Raw genomic sequence first — 7,879 nt, forward strand, 5'->3', positions numbered from 1 at the left:
TACCTAAAAGTAGCTTTTGGCTTGAAGAAGAACACAGTCCTCGGGTCACATGTATATGTGTGGGTAAATGGCCTATGGGTGGAGATTGAAGTTGAAAATATTAATCCCTAGATAAATTTATGTGTTAAGGGCTTTGTTGACTTAATTTTGTGAATGCTGCTGCGTCTATTTCGTTAATACAGTAAAGTTGAGGTATATTTTCTAAATAATGAATGTTTTTCCCCATGTAGTGTTAAGATGTATGATTCAAATGATTACTAGGTATTACAAATCTTGAAAGTGTATAATCTGCCCTGTGGTTAATTGAATATATCAAAATGGGAGGATTTGCCCTGGAGAAATGCTTCTTGAAAACAGTAGATAAGATGGTATAGGGCTTAGCCTAAGGGGAGGATTAAGCCCCACCTAGACCCTCTATGAGGATGATTGATAATTGGGATGGGTGTGTCAGAGGCAGTGAGATTAGCACAGGATAGAGCAGGGTTTAGGGCTGTTGTACATAGGGTCCCTATGAGTCACAAGCAACTGAGGGCACATAACAACAACAACAGTACTGTGAGGAGATTTGCATTTGTATAGACTTTCCTTGAGCTTTCGAAGAGATATATTTTTGGAAGAGAGAGGAAAAAAAAAAGAAACTTTTAAAGTCTAGAGCAAGTTGTCTGGTTTTTGAGGCAGGGTAATGCCCCTTTCTAGGACTTGAAGTTAAAGGGAACTGTTAGGTATGCTCACTCGTCGTGACCACCTGGATCCACTGGAGTGGAATTAGAAAGAATGCATCAATGAAGATTCAGGCTGAATCTGAACATGTTCCATTAGCACTGTTGACCTAGCATGCACATGGTTAAATGCACCAAAGAATCACAAGAACCATCATCTTGTTGGCTTGGCCTCATGTGGGGGCTCAGACTCAGTGAAAGGATCAATCAGTCTGGAACAAAGGAAGAATGTGGACTCTTGATTTTGTAGCTGATGCATGTTCGGACCTAGCTATGGATGACTTGGGGTGAGTTGACAAGAACCCAAGAAAATGTTCTGTGCTGTCATCTTGATGGTGGCAAAGAGATAGTTCACTTTTGAATGAACTCTGCCTATGAATGCAAATGCTAAAATTTTTTACTGGAATAGTATAATCGTCAAAGAAAGAAAGATTCTCGTTTCTTCAGAGGATTGATTTGCTGTGTTAGATGCGTTGAATTGAGTTATATTGTTATATAATTGTTATATTGAGTTGAATATGACTCATAGTGACCCTGTGAACAAAAGATCTAAACCCTGTGCTATCATGCATCATCCTCACACATTCTGACATACAAGAGTCCATTGCAGCAGTCACCATGTCAATTCCTCTGATTAAGGGCCTTCCTTTCCTTCATTGATTCTCCACTACCCTTTGAAGCATCATGTTCTTCTTTAAGGAATAATGCCTCCTAGCAGCATGCCCAAAATATGTGAGGTAAAGCCTCATCATTCCCGCCTCCAAAGAGCACTCTGGCTGCAATCTCTCCAAGACATATCTGTTTGGTTTCTTGGCTATTCATAGGATGTCAGTGTTCTTCTGCAACACCATAGCTCAGAGGCATAAATCCTTTTTCTGTCATCCTTATACATTGTCCAGCTCTCAGATGCATAGCAAGTAATCAGAAATACTGGTTTGATAGGGATAGGAAAATCAGAAATTTGCCATTTAAAATGAGAGAAATAAAGTATGAGAAATGAAGTTGCTTATTATACATTTTCACAAATATAGCTATTGTATATTGTAAGGAGGATGTTAATTTTTTATATGTGCATGTTATTGGTTAGAAAAGCCAGAGAATGACCTATAGAGTTTGTTTTTCAATATTGCTTTTCTAGCATGGATGTGGAAGGATGGGACTATGCAAATGGGGTGTGTTGACATATCCATAAAGAAATTTTGCTACCTACCATCTCACAAGGGGATTAGCCAATCTCAACAATCTACAAGAAGATTGGCTACTCTAGCCAATAAATTGAACAACTCTAGCTTCAGAGCTAGAATTCTTCTCCTTTCAGAAGAGGAATGAGATGTTCCCCAACCTGTTGAAATGTAGGGCATGCTTTAAGGCAGCACCATCCATTGTTGAACTGGAGACATGACGTGAAATGAGATCTTGGGGACAAAGTGGAGAACAAATATTGATAAGACTAGGAACTCTGTTAAACGTGTGTGTGTGAAGCCAGTATTGGCAGGACTGGGAATTTGGGAATACTTAAAAGTCATGAGGCTCAAGACTGAGGTGTTTGTGTGCACATTTTGGAAGCTGTCTTGATTGTATTCTGTTTTAAATTTGGATTATAACCTTTTGACTTCCCCATTATGGCTCTTTGGTCTGTGAGCCATCACATTGGATTTTTGGACTCAGTAAAGCAATAACATTTTTGTTGAGATTAGTGGAAAGAAGCATGGAAGCATGAGAGACATGTCTGACCTCATGGGAATTGGCTGTTTTATTGATGCTATGGATGGGGCCGGTTCCCCCACTTTGAATTTTGTAAAGGTCACACATAGCACTCCCCACATAGCCCATGCTGTTTTCATGTATGTACTGTCAAGTAAGAGTCAATTCATAGTGAGTTGAAGAAGCAGTAAATTGCACTGGAAGAGATTTCTCATCTTTTTCCTGTTTATTACACACACACACACACACACACACACACTTGGAGTACCCAGTTCACCAGTTTTTGAATAATTTAAACATATATATCACTTTTTATGAATAATTAGTTCCATTATTTAAAAAATACAATAATAACTTCCTTCATGCTTTTGTTGTGAGGTACAATTTTGTCAACTATAACTCACGTGACCTTTTCAATAACCATTCTAACTTTTGCCTTGTCCTATGCCATCTTCACAACCCCCGTCATGCTAAACACCTTTCTGGTGGTCACTATGTCAATCCATCTCATTGAGAGCCTTCCTCTCTTGCTGACTCTCTTCCTTTTCCAGCATAATGTCTTCTTCAAGGTCTGGTTACTCCTGAAAAATCCCCAAAATAAGTGACATAAAATTTCACCATCTCTGCTTCCATGGAGCATTCTAGCTCCACATTCTCTAAGACATACTTGTTTGTTCTTTTGGCAATCCACTGGATGTTCAGTATTCTCCAACACCACAGCTCAAAGGCATAAATTCTTCTTCTGTCATCCTTATTCATTCTTCATCTCTCAGATGCATAGCAAGTGATTGAGAAGACCATGACCTGAATCAGACACACCTTAGATCTCAAACTGACATCATTGCTCCTCAATAGTTTGGATGAGTTCCTGACTGCAGATATTCACAGGTCAATGCAATTCCTGATTTCCTGACTGCTACTACCAAGGGTGTTTGTGGATTCACGTAAAAAAATGCCACTTCTAGCTTAGATCGCCTTTTTATTTTCTTCCTCATCAAACAATTTGTGTGCCACAAGTTCAGTTGAAATAGGTAGAAGAGATGAGTATTTCAAATATAAAATTTAGCATCTTTGACATCCATTGAAGGGCATGAACTGTAGTGATGCAAAATAAAATAATTCCAGGTTAAAATTTTAGTTTAGCTATTTCTAATTGTCTAATACTAGGCACTTACTTGAATTTATCTGAATTATTTCCTCACAGATAAAGTGAATTTTGTATTAATATGTAATTATGGCCTTGTTGTGGTGATTAAGAGTCAAGCATTGAAAATAGTATTTTACAATAACAAACATTAAACAAATATTAGCTTTCAATATTGAGAGGAATATTTCTGTAACTTTTCATTTTCCATATGCAACTGGCTAGTATTTTAGATCAGATAAAATAACTTATAACATTATTCAATAGATTGACTACTTAGAGGTTCATTCAGTTTGTAGAGTTTAGACAACTTCTATAATCCCCATTCCTCTCAAGTCTCCATTAGTGGATTTTGAAAGATTAAAGAGTAAAGTAAATTCTTCTTGGAAAGGGAGTTAGGCAGGAAATCAGGATTAACTTTAAACATGGAATTTGTTCCTCTGTCTATTGAAAACCACAGGAAACATTTCTCCTTGAGGCTTTTCAGTGCACTGCCTACATTTGCACAGAGATGATCTCAGGAATTAGTCCAAACAGGGAAAAGAAGACACATAAGAAAAACTGTTGAAATTAATAGTATTATTTAGTGCCTGGTAATTATACATAATCAAATGCCTCTTTCTCCCATAAAAACTCTTTTGAAATGCTGTGGTTAGTTTGTAAGTGTTTAAAAGAAGTTTAAAGGTAATTTTTTTTATATTAAATGAGGATTCCTAGTTGCTATTATAATTTGAAGAGACTACTGTGAGTAAAGCTCCCAGACAGAAGAACATCAGTAGAATTAGAGTTATTTGAAAGCAGTATCGAGAACTTATATCCCGGGGCAGAGCTTCATGATCATTAGCTGTAGCATTAAGTATTAATCACATTTTTTCTATTTTTTCTTTTTAAAATTGAGGCACATTTTTAATTGCTAGTGATTCGTATTAATATATTTGGCATCATTGTTGTTGTTGAGTGTCATCAAGTGGAGTCTCACTCACAGAGACTTTATGAATAACAGATATGAACCCGTCCTATCTTGTACCAACCTCATAATCTCTAACACAATGAGCCCATAACTACAGTTACTGTGTCAATCAAGCTGGTTGAGTGTCTTCCTCTCCTTCACCATTCCCCAAACTTTGTAAGAAGGATGTTCTTCTCAAACAACATGTTCTTCTTTTAGCAACATGCCATTGGTATATGTAGAAGCATCATCATCCTTGCCTCTAAGGAGTGCTCTGGCAGCACATATTCCAAGACATATCTGTTTGTTCTTTTGGCAATCCATAAGCTATTTGGTACTTTTCTCCAATACCACAGCTCAAAGGCATCAATTTTTCTTCTCTTATCTTTATTCAATGTCCATTTCTCCGAGGCATAGCTAGTGATTAAAAAGACCATGATTTGAATCAATTACACCTTAGTCCTTAAACTAACATCATTTCTCCTAAATAATTTAGAGTGTTCTTTGACTATAGACTTGTCCAGTGCAATACATCTCCTGATCTCTTGACTGCTGGTTCCAAGTGTATTGATTGTGGATCCAAATTATATTAAGTCATTTACAGTTTCAATTTTTTCTCCATATACTATGATTTGGGCTTTTGGAACTGAGATAAGAATTTTTGTTTCCTTGGCACTAAAATGCAATCCATGTGGATTTTGTCTGTTCTTCGGCAGCAAATGCCTAAAGTTCTTCTCACTTTCAGCAATTAAGATTGTGACACTTACATAGAGTAGATTCTCAATGAGTCTTGCTTCGATCTTGATGCCGCGTTCTTCTGCATGGAGTCCAGATACTGCAATAACTTGATCAGCATACAGATTGAATAGGGATATTCTTGTTCTATGCAAACAGCAGTTTCTTGGTCTAGGTATAGATTTCATATGGACACAATAAAGAGTTCTGAGTTCCTCATTCTTCTCAGTGTCAGCAATAGTCTTAGACTGATGGCCTAGTATTAAGAAAAAACCTGGAATGCAAAACCAAAGGGGTGAGGTTTGAATTCACCAACTGTGCCATTGAAGAAGGATGGGCAATCTCCCATGAAGTTTACTGTCTCTGAAAACCCACTAGCATGTGAGATCTGGGCTGGTTCTTTCTTGATGACACAAACAACAGAAAGTCCCCAGAAGTGATCAACATGGCTAATAACCTGATTTTGACCTGTGGACTCCAGGACATTGAGACAATACAGTTCTGGCATCATTTTTAGGTACAATATCTGTAATTGTCTTACGTCAACAAATAAAGCAGAGCCATTCAGTAGAGTAACAGAAGAAAGGCTTGAGTGTTACATATTCATTTATAAACAACTCATTTAATGTTTAACAACATACTTTTCTTTGGAGACAAGTATGATGAGACTTCACCTCTTATACTTTGGGCATGTTGTTAGGAGGGGCTATTACTGGGAGAAGGACATGATGCTGCGAAGGATGGAGCCTCAGCTAAAAAGAAGAAAACCCTCAACCAGGTTGATTACCATGGTGACTGCCACAATGAGCTGTGGTGTGTCAGGAAATGTGAGGACAGCACATGATAGAACAAAGCTCAGATCTTCAGTTCTTAGGGTCGCTAGGAGTCATACTCAACTCGATGGCACCAAACAACACTGGGATGATAAGTATGATATTTAGAGCCTTAATTTCTTGGAGCAATTAAGAAATATAACCACATACAAATTATTCTGAGGAGGACCGGAAGCGTTTGCTGCAGAAAGTCAAGGACTGCAGCCTCCTATATGATTTGAAGTTCAACATCAAGAAAACAAAGATTCTCACCACTGGGCCAATTGGCAGCATCAATATGCATGGTGAAGAGATTGAGATAGTTAACAGTATTAGTTTGCTTGGCTCCACAATCAACACTCTTGGTAACAGCCTCCAGGAAATCAAGAGATGAATTGCATTGGGAAAGTCTGTTGTGAAGGACCTCTCAGGAGTACTGAAGAGCAATGACATCAGGCTGGAGACTAAGGTGTGCCTGATCTGGGCTATGTTGTTTGTTGTTGTTGTTAAGTGCCGTCTTGTCGCAGGCAACTCGTAGCGACCCTATGAAGGAGAGTCCTCGGTGCTTGGATGCCTTTCATCCTCTCTCCAGGTTCATAGGGTTTCCGGAGGCAAGTTATTATGGACGTGGATGCCACTCCTCCTTCCACGGTCCAGGCTATAGTCTTCGCAATTACGTGCTATGCATCAGAGAGTTGGACAGTGAATAGGTTTGATAGAAAGAGAATTGATGTCTTTGAGCTTTGGTGCTGGAGAAGAGTGTTGAATATGCCATGAACAGCTAGGAGAACAAACAGGTTTGTCCTGGACAAGGTGAAGCCAGAATGCTCCTTGGAGTCAAGGATTCTGAAGCTTTGTCTGATGTACTTTGGGCATGTTGCAAGGAGGGACTGGTCCTTAGAGAGGGACATCATGTTTGGGATAGTGGAGGGGCGACAAAGGAGAGGAAGACCTTCGATGAGATGGATCAATTCTATGACTAGAGCGGTGGAAATAAGTGCGTTTGAGATGGCTAGGTTGGCATAGGATAGAACGGAGTTTAGAGCTCTTGTACATAGGGTCACTATGAGTCGCAAACGACTCGATGGCACATAACAACAACAACAACAACAACAAATTATTCTCTTTTAGTCTTCTAATACTGAATCTTTAATGAGGTGTGGGACTTGAAGAGGATATTTATAGGATTCCAAGAAGACAGACACCTTGCAAAGAATAAGGATTACAGAAAAATGTTCAATGACTTGTAGTTGTGGTGTTAGAGAAGAGTACTAAATATCACATGGACTGCCAATAGAAAGAAAAAAAGTAGCTAGAGTGCTCTATGGAGGCAAGGATGGTGAAGCTTCTTCGTCTCTCTTACTTTGGAGATGTTGCTAGGAGAGATATCATTTCCATTGCTTAAAAAGCGATATCATTCTTGGAAAGAAAGAGGGTCAGGAAAGGTGAAGAAGACTCAACAAGATGGATTGTTATAGTGACTGTAGGAATGGGCTCACAAGTGTTAGAGATGATAAGAATGACACAAGATGAGACAGAGTTCAGGTCTATTCACAGGATGCTATGAATTGTACTCAACTGATAGCGTTTAACAACAACAATAAGAAGTGAGATTTCTAGAATTATATGTACTAAAATAGAACAAAATATTTAAGGTTGGATGTACGTGTATCTGTACATGAGCAGTGTATTAGACAATTAGCTGAGAAATTTTGAAGCTACATAAAAATGCATGTTTCATGTCCAGATGGAGAACATTTAAATCATCATGTAGGTAAGATACTTTTGGAGACATATTTTTATTTTATTTACACAA

The sequence above is a fragment of the Elephantulus edwardii genome, unplaced genomic scaffold, assembly GCF_000299155.1.
Source record: "Elephantulus edwardii isolate Elephantulus edwardi_28Jun2011 unplaced genomic scaffold, EleEdw1.0 scaffold00180, whole genome shotgun sequence".
Taxonomy (NCBI): Eukaryota; Metazoa; Chordata; class Mammalia; order Macroscelidea; family Macroscelididae; genus Elephantulus; species Elephantulus edwardii.